The sequence below is a fragment of the Zea mays genome, chromosome 8, assembly GCF_902167145.1.
Source record: "Zea mays cultivar B73 chromosome 8, Zm-B73-REFERENCE-NAM-5.0, whole genome shotgun sequence".
In the NCBI taxonomy this organism is placed as follows: Eukaryota; Viridiplantae; Streptophyta; class Magnoliopsida; order Poales; family Poaceae; genus Zea; species Zea mays.
The window spans coordinates 10,133,727-10,155,940 of NC_050103.1; positions in this window are offsets into that span (position 1 = coordinate 10,133,727).

Genomic DNA, 22,214 nt, shown 5'->3' on the forward strand with positions numbered 1-22,214 from the left:
GAACCAGGACACTTGGTACTTCGAAGAGTAGCCAATCCTGAGACAGTAGGCAAATTACAGCTGAAGTGGGAAGGCCCCTTTTTAGTAGTATCTTCGTCAAGACCCGGTTCCTACAGATTGAAGGATATGGACGACAACGACATTCCTAGATCGTGGAATGCGGATGAGCTTCGGCGATATTATGTTTAGTTTGATGTAATTTTTTATATTCTTTTTTGTGGCACCCTTTTCCTTTCCAAAGGGGGAGAAAGGTTTTTAATGGGGCCACAACATGTAATTTTCCTTATTTCAATTCTATGAGAATGATATCCCCCAGAAAATGTAAATGTAAATGCAAAGGAGAAAAGAAAAGGAAACAGGGAGAAGCTCAAAAGTCGTTCCTAAGGGAATGCAGAGCCTACAGCGAAAAAAAACGCTGATTCCGCTGAAAGTAAAAGGCGAAGAAGCTCCTAAGGGAGGCTTACAGCGAAAAATAAACGCTGATTCCGCTGAAAGTAAAAGGCGAAGAAGCTCCTAAGGGAGGCTTACAGCGAAAAGTCAACGCTGATACACCGAAAAGTAAACGGTGAAGCCGAAAAGTAAACAGCAAAAAGATTTGTATCATTCCTAAGGGGATGAAGGGCTGTGTTTATGGTTTTTGAACATGTGTCCCAATATTCATTTGCACAATACATTTCATCATGTCATTTGCATTCATAAACATTCATTTAGACATATATAGAATCATCATCATACTACATAAAGAAGACAGGAGCTTCAGAAATGAGGAAAAACTTCGAAGGAAAAACTTCTTATGCTTCGTTGTGTACGAAAAGAAGGGAAGGTGTTTTTCGCCTTCGGCTCAAAAGAGAAGTTTCGTCCACAGCAAAGCAGACTGTATGCGGATAAGGGAGACAGAATATATTACAAGGTATGTACAAATTTACATGAGTTGTTCCATAGCTATATTACAAGAGTTTCTCTAGAATTTTTGTAGGAAAGTATATTGTAAGCAACTTTAAGCTTCAGCCTAGGCTTCGTCTTCAGCCTCGTCAAACTTCAGCTTCGTCATTCTTCAGCTTCATCATCCTGCGTATACCAAACAGCAGAATAAAAAAGGTGCAAATTTCAAAGGAGAAGGTAAAAGTAACAAACATAAGTTTCTTACCGGCTTAAGATGGCTTCGAGCTTCGTCACCTGCCATTTTTCGCCCGCCACTTACCCAGATCTGGGTCATGAATCTATTTCCAATACTTCGGGCTAGGCTTGGGATATCTATCAGATCTGATGCTGACAAGCTGAAGTTTGGTCTGTTCACAATATTTCCATGCGTGCAGCCAGCCTTCAGAAAAGCAGTAGCAGTGCCCCGAGAAGCTACCAGGGCGCAGAAGTCGGCGTGCCCACCAATAACTTCGTCAAGGGCATCAACTTCGCCTTCAATATATTCTAATGTGCTGGGCAGATTTTCAGTTGAAGGTGTAAATTTCGCGGAGCTGGCTCCAACAGAATGAAACACACCCTTCAGCCGCTGCATGCATCGGCTGCCGAAGCTCAAGCATTTCTCTTGAAGTTCTTTAAAGGATTTCCGCAAATTTGAATTTTTATCGACTTCAGTTTTCAGGCTTGCTTCAAGATATTTCTTTTCTTGCTCAAATTTTTCTGACTGTTGGAGCAATTCATTCTTTAACTTGTTATTTTCAGTTTGGACTTCAGCCAAAGAACCCTCCATGGTCTGAATAACAAAATCTTTCTTTTCTAATGCACCTTCGTGCTCTTTAACCATGATTTCAAGGTCCTGGATGGTGAAGTCTTTCTTTTTTAGATTAGCTTCGTAAGTTTCAACTTTTTCAGCCAAATCTTGAATGACAGCTTTGTTCTTCTCTTCTTCGAGATCTTGTTGCATTTTTAGAACCTTGCTTAATAATATGCTCTGTCGAAACGATCTTCGTTAGAACACGACCTAAAAGATAATAATAATAGTAATAAAATAGCAAAAATATTTGTTACCTTGAAGTTAGCATAAAGCAAGCTTCCGGCGATATGGTGCCATTGATAACGGCAGAGGTCCGCTTCTAGCTTCGGCAAGCCAATGTTCTTGCAGAGAGTTCTAACAATTTTAGCTTCGCTGCGGTTTCGAAGGCACCTCAGTTTTCCTTCGTTAACTCCGCCGAACAGTGTAGCCCCTGGCTTATATCCGCAGGCTATGGCGCATTTTTTAAGCTCTGCTTTTTCAGCGTCTGTTAGTCCTTGCCCAAGTAAATCTTGAAATTCAAAATCTTCTTCCTCCAAAATGTCCTCAGCTTGTTCTTTCCCCTTTTCAGTAGCTGTGCTTGCCGCAGCCACAACAGATTCTTCCTCAGTCATTTTCAGGAGTATATTATCAATAACTTCAAGTGTCTCTTCCAGATTCGGATCCTCTGTGGCCCCGATTTCAGCCCCAGTAGCTTCGGCTGCGGCAGTTTCAGTTTCAAAGATTTCCGCTCTGATGGCTTCGGCTGCGACGCCTTTAGCTTCGGCAGTTTCGGCAGTCTGATCAATGGCAATTCTTGATGCCGGTATTGGTGACGGTGTCCCATGGATTACATCTGCTATTTGAATAATCCTTCGTTTTTTTGGCAGTGCAGGACCTTCGTCTGCCGAAGCTGCCTTGTCCTTCTGAAAAAACTTTGTCAGTTCTAGTGCCAGCGGACTTAGCCTGATAGGCAAGGGTTCAGTCATTATCTTCATAATCTCTTCTACTTCAACAGCAGAAGGTGTTGCAGGGGTACCTTCTTCTCGAACCATCGTTTCCGGTTCCGGAGATGCACTTTTTCTCTTTCTTGCAGTGGCCACCTTCGGCTCAGGATTTAACTCTTCGGGGCTAAGTTTTTCAGAATCTTTCTTTTTCTTTTTGGATACCTTGGCGACCTCTTCGTCAGTAGCGCTGGCAATTCTTTTTCGCTTCGGGCCTCCAGCATCTCCGCCCAGTCGACCATAATCGGCATATTCAAATCCTATAGCATCAAGCACCCTGTTCAGTCTTCGCTTCGGCCGAGTGCCGAAGGCTGCTGTCATCAGTTGGTCCTCTTTTTTAGAGTAATTTCCAAGAATTTCATTACTCATTATTTCAATTGTATCGAGCCTCTCTTGGCAGGGTGTTTTAAAATATTTCTTGAACTTATAATAATAGGGTAGTCGGACAAGTTCCCCCTCTTTCTTTTCTCCTTTGAGCTTCGGCATAGTCCACTCTTTTATAGTTGGAAATACCCTGAAGGCCAGAAATTCCTGCACTAAATCTCTAGTGCCAATATGTTCTGCAATAATTTTGAATTCAGCCAGTGCAGCCCAAGTTGGACCTTCTACTGCCATTTTGCATCGGGGTCTTGTTTCTCCGAAGAGCAGTTCAAGAGGGCTCTGTACCAGCTTCTCTTTGTCTTCGTCAACTTTGACATAAAACCATTCTGACTTCCAGCCTGCTGGCCATTTGCTTCGGTAGTTGATCACAGGAAACTTTGTGGTTTTCCGATAGGCAAAATTATAGCAACCAAAATTTTCATGCAATCCATCTTTTCTGGCCTTAGTCTGGTAATGCAGCTCATGAACTCGACAAAAGCTGTCGGCAAACGGCTCCACCGCCTGGCTTCGGAGAGCCCAGATATAAACGCTAAGCCTGACAATGGCGTTAGGAGTCAGCTGATGAAAAAAGATACCAAACTTTTGCAGCACATCAGAAATCATTCTATTTAAAGGGAATCTCAACCCAGCTTTTAGAAAACTCTTGAAAATAACTATTTCATCCTTTTCTGGCTTCGGAGTAGTTTCATCTCCCCCGAAGCGAAGTAGCTTCTTCTCATTTTCACTGAAATAGCCCGACTTCACCATTTTGGAGAAATCAGCCTTGGAGATAGTCGACTTTCCGAAGTCCAAATGGCTGGGCTTGCTCGGTACAGCGATATGGTAATCATCATCGGAATCAGCTTCCTCAATATCTCCTTCCTCCGCTTCGGTAGCAGCTTGTTCTGTATCGGCAACAGTCTGTTCTGTCTCGGCAGTGGGGATTCCTTCCGAGGTCACCAATCCGGATCGTTGCATTGCTTCGGAGATAGGAACAGTCTCCGCCCCTTCGGCTTCGCCTCCCTCACGCTCAACTCTAGCGGTGGAGCGCACTCTGGCCATTTAATTTTCAATTTCTTGAAATATTTCTTAGGAACTAAATAACTTCTTCTCCCGAAGCTTTTCTTCTGACGAAGTAGGCACTAAGCTGGAGCTTCGTCTGAATGCGAGAGTCAAGCTTCGGCTATGGTTAAAAATTTTGGCAGCAAAACAGTGCAATAGCAATGAATGCTGTGGTAACTTCACACCTACCTGTCTGTTTATATAGTGCTGCAGGTAAGAAGATGAATCGTCAGGATTTTTACACCAGGCAAACAGCTGCTCGCACCCGCTGCGCGGTGGGCCACAAAGACCAAATAGTAAACCTGCAGGGTGGGACCGCTACACGCTCGGAAACTGTATCGTTTCTCGACAACGAGCTCAGGGAAGGTGTTTTTCGGACCTTCGGCTTCCTGAAGCCTAAGAGACTTTTTTCACGGATCAAGCTCGTTACGAAAAACGATCTAGCACCGCGAAGGGGCTACTGTTGGGACCATGCTTCGTCGCCGAAGGTCCTGCAGAAAGAGACAGCTTCAGATGAAGCTGCTCGTACGTGACGCCGAAGGCACCATTCATAAAGCTTCGGTATTACAACATATCCGAAGATGAAGGGTCGAACCGACTTAAAGATAGAATGACCTTTTTAGCCCATAAAGGGTTGAGTCAATGTTGTAAACTTTTATGAGGGGCATGATTGTAATTCCTCACAGGTTGTGTCCTGTGCCTATAAATAGTGAACAGTATTCCTTTACTGTTCACGCATTCCTGTAATTGCAATCGCATCACTCGGAAATTATTCTTTGCCAAGGCAGAGGTATAAATGTATCTAATATTTGAATGCATCAAGTTTATATAATATGTAAATGATGTCGTTTACTTATAATTTACTTGTCTTTAATGCTTTATATCTCGCATTATTTTATATAATCTTTGAGAGTTCAATTACAAAGATTCAACCTTTGTAATTGTCCCGTTTTAACCTTCGTCCGAAGTTCATTAAATCCTTGAGGAAATAATGCTTCAGCGGGCGAAGGGCATTAACATTTAACATTTTATGTTGCCTTGTTCTTAATTCATAGCATTTGAGAACAAGTCCCCAACATCGCCCTTCGAGCCCATCTTCTTGGAAGAACTCTCCGTCATATGTGTCCGGGTCTAAGTTATAATCTTCATCGTTTGGAACAGGTAATTCAGCGTGCGGTGATACCTTATACACAACATCCCAACCCTTAAGATGTTGTTTCGTTTGGCACGCATATGGAAGATAATACACTTGTGTGGCCTGTTGGGCCACAATATAGACATCGTCTCCTGGTAAGGTGGAATCCTGTCGAATTTCGACTAGCCCAAAATTAGAATGTGTCCGTCTCATAACTTCAGGGTCAAACCAATGACATTTGAATATCACTGGAGTAAGAGGTTTGGAACCATAAAAATTGAGTTCATATATTTCTTCAATTCTTCCATAATACTCGACCTCGTCAAGCCCGGGCGTAAAGACTCCAGAACACGTGGTTTTTCGATTGGGCCGACTTTGGTCGTAGCTTGTTGTGCAAAAACAGTATCCATTGACGTCATACCCAGAAAATTTCCTGACCCTATAGGCAAAGCCATTGGCTACTTGTCTCAACTCGGCACTCATAGACGGCTCTCTTTGGCCCTGCAAGTTCAAACACGCTAGATTGTTATATTATTCGCACGTAAGAGCAACTTCAAATAAATGACAAACTAAGCACGTACCTTACGTTTAAACCAGGAAATGAAATCGGGCAATCCATTTCCCGCACCCTTTCGAAGAAGGGTATCATATTCCTGTGGAGTTGGGTCCCTTGATCGACGCCAAAATTCATGAAGAAATTGCTCCATGTATGGCGTCACCTCTTCAAGGTTGGTCAATACATATAGCATGATATGGCGCCACTCTTCATGTCTCAGGGTCTTGGTGGTCGAACCACTTGCGCTTCCGAGTTGCCCTCGAAAAATGCTGAGGTTCGATTCATTGTCGCCATCATTGTAACGAGGGGGTGGATTATGCACGCTCGGCAGTTTGTCACCATAGTAAGTTGTTGTGAAGTTTGACACCTCCTCCAGTATGTATGCCTCTGCAATAGAAGCCTCAATTTTGCAATTATTTCTACATTTCTTTCGGATAGTCTTTAGACATCTCTCGATTGGATAGCACCAACGTCCTTGCACGGGCCCCCCCATTCGTGCCTCATACGGGAGATGAATAATCAAATGCTGCATCGGATTGAAGAAGCCGGGTGGAAAGATCTTCTCCAGCTTACACAGTAACACGGGTGCCATCCTTTCCAAGTCTGCAATCATGGTCCGAGCTAACTCTTTTGCACAAAGCTGGCGGAAGAAATAGCTCAACTCTGCAAGCGCTAGCCAGACATGCTCAGGGACATAGCCTCGAACCATCGCCGGAAGAATTCGTTCAATCCATATGTGGAAGTCATGACTCTTCATCCCTAAGACTCGCAGAGTAGATAAGTTCACCCCCTACTAAGGTTAGCTGCATACCCATCAGGGAACATTAACATCTTGATCCACTGTAGTACTTCCTTCCTCTGGGTCCTGCTCAGGACGAAATCGGCCTTAGGCCTTATCCATGTCTTACCACCACTAGGCGGCTTCATCTCTTGGTTTGGTCTATCACATAACTCTGCCAGATCCACTCTTGCCTTTACGTTATCCTTTGACTTATCAGGAATCTCCATAATTGTTGCCCAAAGTGCCTCGGCGACATTCTTTTTAGTGTGCATCACGTCAATGTTGTGTGGAAGGAGCAGGTCATCATAATAGGGGAGCCGAGTCAAGCCCGACTTATGTGTCCACATATGTTGCTCACCATATCCCACAAAACCACCTTCTGGGTTGGCCACGAGACCATCTATCTGTTCGTGAACTTCGGCACCAGTCATCATTGCAGGTGGGCGGTCTGTCACCACGACACCTTTCGTAAAGTTCTTGATGTCTAGTCGGAATGCATGGTCAGGAGGGAGAAATTGTCGATGTTTATCGAATGACGAATATTTGCCACCCTTCTTCAACCAAATGAACCTAAGAGCTTCCTTGCAAACTGGGCATGGGAACTTACCGTGAACACACCAGGCGCAAAATAGCCCATACGCCGGAAAGTCATGCATGGAGTACTGGTACCAAACATGCATTTTGAAGTTTGTCTTCGTAGCTCGGTCGTACGTCCATACCCCTTCCTCCCAAGCACGGACCAATTCATCAATCAAAGGCTCCATGTACACGCCCATTTTATTCCCCGGGTGTCCAGGAATTATCAACGACACGAATATGTTCTGTCTTTGAAAGCATACGCCGGGGGGGAGATTGATGGGGATAACGAACACGGGCCAACATGTGTATGGGGCAGCGGTCATTCCATAGGGATTGAACCCATCTGTGGCCAGCGCAACACGAACATGTCGAGCCTCTTTGGCTTTCTCATGGTGAATGGCATCAAAGTGGGTCAATGCTTCACCATCGGATGCGTGAACCATCTTTTCAGGATTATATTGTTTGCCTTTTTTGTGCCATGTCATCTGTTTCGCGGATTCCTCTGTCATGTATAGACGCTGGATCCTCGGTATGAACGGAAGGTGGCGTAGGATTGTCACGGGGATGTCGAGCTGCCTCTTCTGTCCATCACCAGAGTCTACCTCCATGAACCTAGACGATTTACACTTCAGACAGTACTTTGCCTCAGTGTGTTCTTTCCTAAATAGGACGCAGCCCTTCGGACAAGCATGTATCTGCTCATACGTCATCTTGAGTGCACGAAGGAGTTTCTGTGCCTCGTACATGCTCTTTGGCAGAACGTGATCCTCCGGAAGCATGCTGCCAATAACTGTCAACAAACCATCGAATGCGTCTCGACTCATGCTATATTGCGACTTGAACGCTGTTGGGGACTTGTTCTCAAGTGCTATGAATTAAGAACAAGGCAACATAAAGTGTTAAATGCTAACGTCCTTCGTCCATGAAACATTATTCCCTTGAGGATAATGGGCCTTGGACGAAGGTTGATGAGAGTAAAATTACGAAGCTTAAATCTTCGTAATAAAATTTCAATAGACATTGTAAGACAACATAAAATAAAAGGTACAAAAAAGGGGTAAATAAATCATAGACGAATTATATTATATTTATTGAATACAATAATACCTCTGCCTTGGCAAAAGGTTGAATTCCAGAATACGCGATTGCAATTACCAGAATGCGTGAACAGTAAAGGAATACTGTTCACTATTTATAGGCACAGGACGCAGCCTGTGAGGAATTACAAGTATGCCCCTTATAAAAGCTTACAACATTGACTCAGACCTTTATGGACTAAAAGGTCATTCTATCTCTAAGTCGGTTTGTAATACCGAAGCTCCACGAAGAGGAACCTTCGGCCATCTTATACAAACAGCTTCAGCCGAAGACCGCTTCTTCCTATAAGACCTTCGGCGACGAAGCATAGGCCCAACAGTAGCCCCTTTCGCGGTGCTAGATCGTTTTTCGTAACGAGCTTGATCCGTGAAAAAAGTCTCATAAGCTTCGGGGAGCCGAAGGTCCAAAAAACACCTTCCCTGAGCGCGTTGTCGAGAAACGATTCAATTTCCCAGCGCGTAGCGGTCCCACCTTGCAGAGTTACTGTTTGGTCTCTGCGGTCCACCGCACAGCGAGAGCAAGCGGGTGTCCGCCTGGTATAAAAATTCTGGCGCTTCGCCTTCTTACCTGCAGTACTATATAAACAGACGAGTAGGTGTGAAGTTACCACAGCATTCATTGCTATTTGCACTGTTCTGCTGCCAAAATTTTTAACCATCGCCGAAGCTTGTTTGTCGGAATCAAACGAAGCTCCAGTTTGAAGCCTGCTTCGTCAGAAAAAACTTCGGAAAAAGAAAGTATTAAATTTCCACATATTGATAATTAAATGGCCAGAGTGCGTTCTACCACCAGGGTTGAGCGTGAGGGGGACGAAACTGAAGCTTCGGAGACTGTTCCCATCTCCGAAGCCATGCAACGATCCGGGCTGGTGACTTCGGAAAAGATCCCTAGTGATGATGTAGAACAAGCAAAACAAGCAATCGCTGAAGCAGAAGAAGAAGATATTGAGGAAACTGACCCCGAAGATGATTATCGCATTGCCATGCCAAGCAAGCCCAGCCACTTGGACTTCGGGAAATCTACTGTTTCGAAGGCTGATCTGTCCAAGATGGTAAAGTCAGGCTTTTTTACTGAAAATCAGAAAAAGCTATTACGCTTCGGGGGAGAAGAGACTACCCCCAAGCCAGAGAAGGATGAAATTGTTATTTTCAAGAGCTTCCTAAAGGCTGGATTAAGATTCCCCCTACATGGGATTATTGCAGAGGTACTGAAAAGGTTCGGTATCTATTTTCACCAGCTGACCCCTAACGCTATCGTTAGGCTTAATGTTTATATCTGGGCACTCCGAAGCCAAGCGGTGGAGCCGTTTGCGGACAGCTTTTGCCGAGTTCACGAGCTTCATTATCAGACGAAGGCTAGAAAAGATGGATTACATGACAATTTTGGTTGCTATAATTTTGCTTATCGGAAAACTACGAAGTTTCCTGTGATCAGCTACCGAAGCAAATGGGCAGCAGGTTGGAAATCGGAGTGGTTCTATGTCAAGGTTGATGATGATAAGGAAAAACTTGTGCAAAGTCCACTTGAACTGATCTTCGGAGAAACCCGCCCCCACTGCAACATGACACCAGAGGGTCCAACTCAAAAAGCAATGCATGAATTCAGAATAATTGCAGAGCATATCAGTACAAGGGACCTGGTTCAGGAGTTTTTGGCTTTCAAGGTTTTTCCTAGTGTAAAAGAGTGGGAAATGCCGAAGCTGAAGGGGGAGAAGGAAGAAGGTGAACTTGTGCGCTTACCTTACTACTTCAAGTTTAAGAAATACTTTAAATCACCTTGCCAAGAGTGGCTGGATACAATTGAAGTGATGTGCAATGAAATACTTGGAAATTATTGCAAAAAAGAAGATCAGTTGATGACCGCAGCCTTCGGCACCCGTCCGAAGCGAAGACTAAACCGAGTGCTGGACGCCCTGGGTTTCGAATACCCTGATTACGAAAATCTGAACAAAGGTGCCGGAGGCCAAAAAAGGAAAAGGATAGCTGAAGCCTTAAATGAAGATGAAAAAGAACCACCAAAGAAGAAAATTCCGAAGAGGAAGAAAGCGTCTTCTCCGAAGCGTAAAATATCCGACGAAGAAGAAACCCCCGCATCACCCTCTGCCGCTGACGTTGAGGAAATTCTGAAGGTAATGACTGAATCCTTACCTGCGAAGCTAAGTCCCCTGGGGCCCCAACTGACAAAGTTTTTTCAGAAGGACAAGGAGCCCGAAAAATCGAAGAAAACAATCAAAACAAAGAGACAAAGAATTATCACTGTGACAGAGGTAATTGACAAGACACCGCCAAGAGCTTCAGCTCAAAAAACACCAGCATCTGCAGAAGGGACAGATATTGAAATTACACCTTCGGAGGTCGCGGCTGCCGAAGCTGCCTCAGCTGAAGATTTGAACTTGGATAGCACAATTGAGCATATTGACAAAATACTGCTAGACATGGCTGCAGAAGAAGCTACCACCGCCGCCGAAGAGACCACGACCGCAGCGTCGGGGAAAGGGAAGGAAATTGCTGATGAAGCTTCAGAAGACGAAGCCTTCTTGTTTCAGAATTTAGTTGGGGAAAAACTGTCAAAAGCTGAAGTGGAAGAACTTAAAGAGTATGCCAAATCCTGCGGATACAAACCTGGAGCACTCCTCTTCGGAGGCGTTGATGATGAAAAATTAGATTGTATTCGAGATCAAACTGGAGCCAAAGTTATCGGTACTCTGTCAAAGAGTATCGGTTTTCCGAAGCTAGAGACAGACATCAGCCGCTACCGACGACAACATATCGTTGGCAGTTTATTTTACTCCAATTTCAAGGTGAACTACTTTTCCCTTAACTTTTATTGTCTCTAATAATAAAAACATGTCTGACGAAGGTTGTTTTCGTGCAGAGTATGCTGTTGAGCAAAGCCTTGAAAATGCAGCAAGATTTTGAAGATAAGAAGCACGAAGTTATAATTGAAAATTTGGAAAGCAAAATAAAGGAGCACTCAGATGCTATCGAGAAAAAGAACTTTGAGCTCCAGGCAACCGAAGGTTTATTGGCGGAAGCTGAAGCAAAAATAACAGAACTGAACACGAAGCTTCTCCGCCAATCTGAGCAGTTCGAACGAGAAAAGCAAGATCTTAATGCAAAACTTGAAGCCGAAGCTCAACAAAGTTCAGATTTGAGAAATTTATTAACGAACCTTCAAGAAAAATGTTTGGAATTTAGCAACAAATGCATTCAACGATTAAGAAAAATTTTCCATTCAGTTGGAGCCAGCAGTGAAAAATTCACCCCCTCAGCTGAAGATCTACCGAGGACCTTCGAACATATTGAGGGTGAGATTGACGAGCTCGACGAAGTCATAGCTGGGCACGGTGACTTCTGTGCCTGGGTGGCCTCTCGGGGCACTGCTGCAGCTTTCCTAAAAGCTGGCTGCGATCATGGAAAGATTGTCAATAGGCCAAATTTCACTTTATCACCATCAATCCTAGATGACATTCCTGATCTCGCCCGAAGTATCTCTAACAGATTTGTAAAAATGATATGGACAAAAGGTGGGCGAGAGAAGGCTGGAGACGAAGCTCGGAGTCATCTTGAACCAGTAAGAAATTATACCTTGCGCTTACCTCTTCCTTCAAGCTAGGCTTTGACTTACAACAACCTTATTCATGTAGGATGACGAAGCCGAAGCCGATGATTAGAAAATGATGCCGAAGCTGAAGCTCCTTGGAGATTAAATAGTAGACTGTAGACAGTACTTGAGAAACTTTTGAGATAACTTTTGCAAATGTAACTGAAACTTGTAATTCTGTTCATACCTTGTAATATATCCTTATCCTTCCATTGAGGTATGAGAAGTGCTTTGATGTGGACGAAATTTTCTTTTTTGAGCTAAAGGCGAAAAAACACCTTCCCTTCTTTTCGTACGCAGCGAAGCATAGAAATCAACATTTCCCTTCTTTTCGTACGCAGCGAAGCATAGAAATCAACATTTCCCTTCTTTTCGTACGCAGCGAAGCATAGAAATCAACATTTCCCTTCTTTTCGTACGCAGCGAAGCATAGAAATCAACATTTCCCTTCTTTTCGTACGCAGCGAAGCATAGAAATCAACATTTCCCTTCTTTTCGAAGCTCTCCTTTTTGTACACGAAGCTCCTTCTTCCCTCTTTTTTTTTCTTTTTGCCGAAGCAACTACTTATGCCATGATGATGATTATCCTACATATGCCTGGATGAATGTTTATGAATGCAAATGCTATGATGTAATGTGATGTGCAAATGAATGTCAAACGTATATCCGAAGCCATAATCATAGCCATTATTTCCTTAAAAACAGTCACACCTTAGCTCTGCATTCCCTTAGGAACGTCTTTGGAGCTTCTTCGCCTTTACTTTTGGCGGAATCAGCGTTGACTTTTCGCTGTAAGCTCTGCATTCCCTTAGGAACGACTTTGGAGCTTCTTCGCCTTTACTTTTCGGCACTCGATGGTGCATTCTCAGCTTTTACATTTACATTCCTTGGGGGATTTTACTCTTATAGAACTAAAAAAGGAAATTACATGTGATGGCCCCATTAAAAACCTTTCTCCCCCTTCAAAAAGGAAAAGGGTGCCATGAAAGAAAAATAAAAAATATGAAAAATTACATCGAGTTATACATAATATCGCCGAAGCTCATCCGCATTCCAAGATCTAGGAATGTCGTTGCCGTCCATATCCTTCAATCTGTATGAACCGGGTCTTGACGAAGATGCTACTAAGAAAGGTCCATCCCATTTTAACTGCAACTTGCCCACTGTGTCTGGGTTGGCCACTCTCCGAAGCACCAAGTGTCCTGGCTCAATATTCTTTAGCCGAACCTTTCTATCTCGCCATTTGATTGTTTCGGCTTGATATTTATTGATGTTCTCCACGGCCTGCAGCCTGATCCCTTCTAAAGCATCTTTTTCCACAGAATAAGCAGCTTCGGAACCTGATTCAGCCGAAGCTACTACTCTTATTGATCCGGTTTTAGCTTCCTCTGGAGTTATTGCTTCGTCACCGAATAATAACTTGAATGGGGTGAAGCCTGTAGACCTTGATGTTGTTGTATTGTGGCTCCACACCACTTTGGTTAACTGATCTGGTCACTTTCCCCTGGGTTGATTGAAGATCAACTTCATTATTCCTGTCATTATAATGCCGTTGGCTCTTTCAACGAGTCCGTTTGACTCCGGATGCCTGACTGATGCAAAATGGATCTTCGTACCGATTTGGTCGCAGAAATCCCGGAAAGCTTCAGAGTCAAACTGTGTTCCATTATCCACAGTGATAGCCTTTGGTACCCCGAAACGACAAACAATATTCTGCCAGAAAAACTTTTGGACGGTGGCCGAAGTTATTGTGGCTAAAGGTTTTGCCTCAATCCATTTAGAAAAATATTCCACAGCTACTACAACATATCTCAGGTTTCCTTGGGCCGGTGGTAACGGACCTAACAAGTCAAGGCCCCACCTTTGCAATGGCCAAATGGGTTGTATGAGCTGTGTTAAGGACGAAGGTTGTTTTTGATCTCTTGCACATTTCTGACAACCTTCGCACTTCTGAACTAATTCTGCTGCATCCGAAGCTGCCTTCGGCCAATAAAACCCTTGGCGAAATTTTTTTCCAAGTAACGGCCTAGATCCAATGTGAGATCCACACAGGCCTGCATGTATTTCTTTCATTAACTCTATACCTTCGGTTCTAGATAAACACTTGAGTAGCGGAGCACAAACTCCATGCTTGTACAACTCCCCTTCTATCATGACATATGGGCGAGCTCTTGCCTCTATCCTCCTGTTATAAGTTTCGTCATCTGAAAGGAATTTACCCTGAAGGTAAGAAATGATCTCAGTTCTCCAATCTTCGTTATAAACAGGAGATATATTGAGGACTGCTCTTTCAAGAAGTTCCACCGAAGGTGCTTTTATTGTTTCGAAGAACACATCTGAAGGTAAGGGCAGCCCCTGTGCTGCTGACTTAGCTAGCAAATCAGCATGCTCATGTTGTCCTCGAGGGATATTTTTGACAGAAAATCCCTCGAAGGAAACTTCAACTCTTCGAACCATATCCAGATACTTTTCAAGCTTCGGATCTTTAGCCTTGCAACTCTTGTCAATATGACCCGAAACAACTTGGGAATCAGTTTTAAGAATGGCCCTTCTGATCCCCATTGCTTTTAGCTTCCGAAGACCCAGAAGCAGGGCTTCGTACTCGGCAATGTTATTTGTGCAACTAAAATCAAGTTTTGCCGCATAGCAAGTTTTTACTTTGGAAGGTGAAACCAACACAGCAGCCGCTCCCGCTCCGAAGGTTCCCCAAGACCCATCGCAAAACACTGTCCATGCTTCGGCGTCTTTATTTGTTTCTTCCTCCTGAGCCCCTGGTGTCCAGTCAGCAATGAAGTCTGCTAACGCCTGGGACTGAATCGAAGATCTATGAACATATTCAATACAAAATTCATTGAGTTCTGCAGCCCATTTTCCAATCCTTCCAGTAGCTTCTCGGTTCCTCATAATATCCTTCAGAGGTTGTGAAGAAGGAACAATTATGTTGTAAGCTTGAAAATAGTGCCGAAGCTTCCTGGAGGCCATTAAGACAGCATACAGTACCTTCTCCAACTCTGTATAATTTTTCTTTGATAAACTAAGGACCTCGGATACAAAATATATTGGGGCCTGCCTTTTGACTTGACCATCAAGCTTCTCCTGGACAAGCGCTGCACTTACCGCTGAGTGCGAAGCTGCCACATATAATAACAAAGGAGCCCCTGGCGTCGGTGGAGTTAATGTTGTTAGATCTATCAAATATTGTTTCAGCTCTTCAAAGGCCTTCTGCTGGATTGGTCCCCATTGAAAGACTTCGGCTGACTTCAGCACTTCGAAGAATGGTAAATTTCTCTCTGCTGATCTGGATATAAATCTATTTAGAGATGCTAACCTTCCTGTCAATCTTTGAGCCCCTTTCTTTGTAGTTGGTGGCTCCATCCGAAGTATAGCTTCAATTTTACTTGGATTAGCTTCAATTCCCTTTGTTGAAACCAAGCATCCAAGGAATTTCCCCTTCTTTACTCCGAAGACGCATTTTTCTGGATTCAACTTTAAACCAGCTTGTCTGAAACTGGCGAAGGTCTCCTGCAGATCAGCAATATGATTTTCCTGCTTCGTGCTTTTTACAATGATGTCATCAACATAAGTTAGCACGTTTCTGCCTATCTGAGACTGGAGAACCTTCACAGTCATTCTGCTGAAACTTCCTCCAGCGTTTTTTAGCCCCTCAGGCATCCGAAGATAGCAATATGTGCCACTTGGGGTTATGAAGCTAGTCTTCGGCTCATCTTCCTTCTTCATCCAGATTTGATGGTAGCCTGAATAACAGTCTAACTGACTCATGAGCTCTGAAGAAGCTGCTGCATCAACTAAAGAGTCTATCCTTGGCAATGGGAATTCATCCTTCGGACAAGCCTTGTTAAGATCTGTAAAATCGATACACATTCGCCACTTGCCATTGGCCTTTTTTACCATAACAGTGTTAGCTAGCCATTCTGGGTACTTTACATCTCTGATAACTCCTGCACTGAGGAGTCTTTTGACTTTGTTACGAGCACCTTCGGCCTTGTCATCTGACATTTTCCGAAGCCTCTGCTTTCTGGGTCTGAAGGATGGATCGACATTGAGCGAGTGTTCAATAACATCCCTGTTAACTCCACAGAGATCATTGGCTGACCATGCAAAAACATCTTTGTTGTTGAACAAAAACCTTATCAAGTTTTTCTCTTGTTCTTCGGATAACTGAGAGCCCAGCAGCACCTTCTGCTCTGCTATATCCTCACATAAGAGCATGGGTTTCGGCTGATCTGCTGAAGCTGCTTTCTCCCTTCTGAATTTGTATTGTTCACAAGCTTCAGCTCCATCTATGTTATGGATTGCTTTTGAGTCAGTCCAGTTTCCTTCGGCCCTTCTGGCAGCTTCCTGACTTCCATGAATAGCGATGGGTCCTTGATCCGAAGGTATTTTCATGCAAAGATAAGCAGGGTGAAGAATTGCTTCAAAAGCATTGAGGGTGCCACGACCAATAATTGCATTGTAAGGGTATTCCATGTCAACAATGTCAAACACAACTTGCTCAGTTCTAGTGTTGTTGATGAAACCGAAGGTCACTGACATGGTGATCTTGCCCAGTGCTACAATCTGTCTTCCTCCGAAGCCACAGAGAGGATGTGTAGCATCATGAATCTTATCTTCTGGCTCTTGCATTTGTCTGAAGGCCTTAGCAAATATGATATCAGTTGCACTGCCTGTGTCAACCAAGACATTGTGGACCAGAAATCCTTTGATAACACAAGAGATGACCATGGCATCGTTGTGTGGGTAATCCTTGAGCTGAAGGTCCTCTTGGGAGAAGGTAATAGGAATGTGAGACCATCTTGACTTGATGAAGGGTCCTTGCACCCCAACATGATGTACCCTTCTCTGTGCTTCCTTCTTTTGTTTCTTGTTAGCTGGCTCTGAGGACGAACCACCTGTTATCGGGAGCACCAGCTTCGGGTCCGAAGCAGCTCCAGCTTGATCGTTGAACGAAGCCATCAGCTCAAAAAGTGGAAGTGAGTTCACCGGAGGTGGGCGCCAATGTTGGGGACTTGTTCTCAAGTGCTATGAATTAAGAACAAGGCAACATAAAGTGTTAAATGCTAACGTCCTTCGTCCATGAAACATTATTCCCTTGAGGATAATGGGCCTTGGACGAAGGTTGATGAGAGTAAAATTACGAAGCTTAAATCTTCGTAATAAAATTTCAATAGACATTGTAAGACAACATAAAATAAAAGGTACAAAAAAGGGGTAAATAAATCATAGACGAATTATATTATATTTATTGAATACAATAATACCTCTGCCTTGGCAAAAGGTTGAATTCCAGAATACGCGATTGCAATTACCAAAATGCGTGAACAGTAAAGGAATACTGTTCACTATTTATAGGCACAGGACGCAGCCTGTGAGGAATTACAAGTATGCCCCTTATAAAAGCTTACAACATTGACTCAGACCTTTATGGACTAAAAGGTCATTCTATCTCTAAGTCGGTTTGTAATACCGAAGCTCCACGAAGAGGAACCTTCGGCCATCTTATACAAACAGCTTCAGCCGAAGACCGCTTCTTCCTATAAGACCTTCGGCGATGAAGCATAGGCCCAACAAACGCCATTATACGCCCAATGGCATCCAGTTGAGAAACCTTTGTCTTGCCGTGAAGGGGTTTCTGTGCCGCGTCAAACATGTCGTAGAATGCCTTTGCGGTCGCCTCTGGCTTGTCCTCCGTACGTCCTTCGGCGAACTGTGCCTCGTGATAGTCGTTCAACATGTCTCCTACCCCAGCATCAGCATCGTAATCCTCGACGCGTTGTCTCACCACCTCCTCTCTCGTGCGATGCGCTTCACCATGGAAGATCCACCGAGTATAGTCCGGCGTAAATCCATTCTTCCAAATATGTTCTACCATGGCCTTCTTTGGTTTTCTTTTCCGGTTGTCACATTTGCTGCACGGACAAGGGACTAGGCTAGCTCCTTTAGCAGCTTCGCCATATGCCCGTTCCACGAAAGCATCGGTCTTCCTAATCCATTCTGGGGTGACATCATTACGTCGAACGCGGCCCGTGTACATCCACTCACGGTCCTCCATCCTCTAACATATATAACCGAGTATAGTTTAATATAGACATGTAATGCATGTACACTACGTTCCTACCTTCTAATAGGTGAGGATAGGTCCTAATCCCACCCGCGGTTGCGTAGATGGAGTTAGTTTCCATGCTCTACTCCGATCCGAGATAGAATTTCGGCAGCACCTCCCCGCTGTTCTCCGGATACACGTCCTGGCAGGGAGAGTGTACTGTCCGGAGAACAACAGGGAGGTGACACCAAAACTCTTTCTCGGACCGAAGTAGAGCATGGAAACTAACACCATCTACGCAACCGCGGGCTGTCCAAAAAACGTGGACAATTCGAAACTGATACATTTGTAGATATGCAAAGATCTGCATATCTACACCGTATCTCTTTCGAACGGGAGACGGCTAACTGGGTTACGTGATCTACGACCATGATGCGGAAATAGAGGTTATACCTAGGGTGGCGGTGGAGTCAGGCTAGTGGGGCTGTGGCGGGTCGGTGCAGTGGCGACGCGACACGGTGCAGGCAGACCCGCAGCGGCTAGGAAGACAAGTATCTTCTCTGTAAAAAAGAAACACAAGTCTATTAATACAAAAAAAATCGACAGCACCTCCCCTGTACGTTGAGGTTTTAAAACCTGCAAATAACACTAACAGCACAATGGCTGACATGCACACAGTAACAAAAAATTCACCTAAAGTATACACTCCAAAGGTAATAGAGCAATCTAATTAGTGCTGAGAACAAGTGAGCACAAGGTTTTCAAAGATCTATTTCTACTTGCATGATTCAAACTTAACAAGAATTAAATCCTAATTTAAGGGTGTGTATTAGGATTATCTAATACACATGATTCTAACCTCGGTCTGCGCAGGGAGGATGTCGATGGCCAGAGCGGGGAGTGGCGGAGATGGCACTGCAGGGGCGGCGGCGCTTGGTGGCAGGGGGGCGGCGGCGCTTGGTGGCAGGGGCGGCGGCGCTTGGTGGCAGTGGGGGCGGCGGGGCGTGGCCCGGCGACGTGGGGGCGGGGCGCGGCGCCCGGCGGCGTGGTGGCGGCGGGAAGCGGTCCGACGGCGTGGTGGCGGCGTGGGCGCGGGTTAGAAGAGAGAAGAAAGGAAGTGAGCAAAGAGAAGAAGAGAGAAAGACGACAGGAGTATTATTCAACGGCTTTGCTGAGTGCCAGATCGCGGGCACTCGGCAAAGAATTTTTTAAAAATTTTAAAATACATTTTGTCGAGTGCCTCGGACCTGGCACTCGGCAAAGCCGTCTTTGCCGAGTGCCAGATCGCGGGCACTCGGCAAAGCACTTTTTAAAAATTTTAAAATACATTTTGCCGAGTGCCGACTGACAGGCACTCGGCAAAACCTTAACTTATTGTTTTTGCCGAATGCTGCCGGGCTGGCACTCGGCAAAGAGAGTCTTTGTCGAGTGTCTTCTTTGGACACTCGACAAAGTACATTTTTATTTTTTTTATTTTGCCAACCAAAATTTTTGTGGTATGTTCCTACATTATATAGACCTACATGTACCATTTTGGAACAATTATAACAATGTTTTCTATAGCTAGTATATTTAGTTTGTTTATTTGAATTTCTTCGGAAAATTCAGATTTGAACTGCAGGTCACTTGAAACTTGGAAAATCGTGCATGCAAAAATGATATCCATGCTACATAGCACAAGTTACGACCGATTTCAGGAGCGGACCAGAAACTTTGAGCACCATGCTCACTCAACATGGCCGTGAACTTGCCATACAGCTGTTTAAAAAATTTATAAAACACAAACAAACTTAGAAAATCATGAAACTTGTCCACATGTCATGATATCATATGTAGAGTCTGTGATAAAAAATTTAGAATGTTTGGAGAAAGTTGTGAGACATTATGTGTAGAAACCTAAGAGAACCACACATGAAATCATAGAGTTTCAATGTGGATCTCTTAGGTTTGTACACATAGTGTGTTACAGCTTTCTCGAAACTTTTTCAAATTTTTATCACAGCCTCTACATATGATATCATGACACGTGGACAGGTTTCATGATTTTCTGACTTTGTTTCTGTTTTATACAATTTTTAAACACCTGGATGGCAAGTTTACGGTCATGCTGAGTGAGCATGGTGCTCGAAGTTTCCGGTCCGCTCCTGAAATCGGTCGTAACTTGTGCTATGTAGCATGGATATCATTTTTGCATTCACGGTTTTCCAAGTTTCGAGTGACCTGCAGTTCAAATCTGAATTTTCCGAAGAAATTCAAATAAACAAACTAAATGTACTAGCTATAGAAAAACACTGTTATAATTGTCCCAAAATGGTACATGTAGGTCTACATAGTGTAGAAACATACCACAAAAAGTTTGGTGACCAAAATAAAAAAATTAAAAATATGCTTTGCCGAGTGTCTACATAGGACACTCGGCAAAGACTATGTTTGTCGAGTGCCAGATATTTGACACTCGGCAAAGACTGACGGCCGTCGGTTGTAGACGGCCGCTAACGGCCCTTTGCCGAGAGCCATGTTTGCCGAGTGCTTGACGCTCGGCAAAGCAGTCTTTGCCGAGTGCTTTGCTGTGCCGAGTGGCCTACACTCGGTAAACTAGCTCTTTACCGAGCGCAGAACTTTGCTGAGTGCGGCTCTCGGCAAAGTCTGCTTTGCCGAGTGCCCGATAAAAAGCACTCGGCAAAGCCACCGGCACTCGGCAAAGGCGCGGATTCCGGTAGTGCGGACTGCCCGGTGCCGCAAGAGGACAAAGCTTCAATGGTCGACCGAGCTCCGAACCCTAACGGTTGGGTGACGTGGCGACGCATCGGACACTGAACAGTGAGTGTCCGGTGCGCCCATCGACAGCAGCCTCCCCAACGGCTACCTTGGTGGTTGAGGGCTATAAATACCCCCCAACCACCACAACTCCAAGTATCCAAGTTTTCTGAAGTTCTCATTCAATACAAGAGCTAGTGCATTCACTCCAAGACACATTTCCAAAGATCAAATCCTCTCCAAGTCTAGAATTCATTCCAACCACCTAGTGACTTGAGAGAGTGTGTGTTCGTGTTCATTTGCGCTCTTGTTGCTTGAATCGCTTTCTTCCTTCCTCATTCTTGTTCCCAAGTGACTTGTAATCAAAGCAAGAGACACCTAAGTGTGTGGTGGTCCTTGCGGGTCTAAGTGACTCGTTTGATTAAGGAGAAAGCTCACTCGGTCTAAGTGACCGTTTGAGAGAGGGAAAGGGTTGAAAGAAACCCGGTCTTTGTGACCACCTCAACGGGGACTAGGTTCTTTGTAACCGAACCTCGGTAAAACAAATCACCGTGTTCATTCGCTTGATTCCCATTTGATTTTTCCCCTCTCTCCTGGACTTGACTTTAATTCTAACACTAACCCTTGCTTGTTGTGTGTGCTTAAGTTTATAAATTTCAGGTTTCGCCTATCCACCCCCCCTCTAGGCGACTTTCAATTGGTATCAGAACCTGGTGCTTCATTAGAGTCTAATAACTCGAAGCGATGTCGGAAGATCATGCCAAGAGGGAGATTGTGACCGGCGATAAGCCCGCAAGCTTGGGGAGGACTCTCTCAAGGGAGTCTGGCAACAAGCACAAGGAGGAATCCTCTTCCTCCATCAAGTCCCATCGGAGAGGCAACAAGAAGAAGAAGATGAAGAAAGTGGTCTACTACGAGACCGACTCATTGTCGCCCTCCACATCGAGCTTCGACTCGTCGTCCACTACTTCTAAGCGCCATGAGTGCAAGAAGTATAGTAAGATACCCCTTCGCTATCCTCGCATTTCTAAGCGCGCTCCTCTACTTTCTGTTCCCCTAGGCAAACCACCAGATTTTGATGGTGAAGGTTATTGTATGTGGAGTGATAAAATGAGGCATCATCTAACCTCACTCCACGCAAGCATTTGGGATATTGTTGAGTATGGAGCGCAGGTACCTAAGGAGGGGGACAAGGACTATGATTCGGACGAGATCGCCCAAATTAGGCACTTTAACTCCCAAGCCACAACTATAATCCTCGCCTCCTTGTGTCGAGAGGAGTATAATAAGGTGCAAGGGTTAAAGAGTGCCAAAGAAATTTGGGACGTCCTCAAAACGGCGCACGAAGGGGACGAGGTGACCAAGATCACCAAGCGCGAGACGATCGAGGGAGAACTCGGTCGATTCGTCCTCAACAAGGGAGAAGAGCCACAAGCGATGTACAATCGGCTCAAGACCTTGGTGAACCAAGTGCGCAGCCTTAGGAGCACCAAGTGGTATGACCATGAAA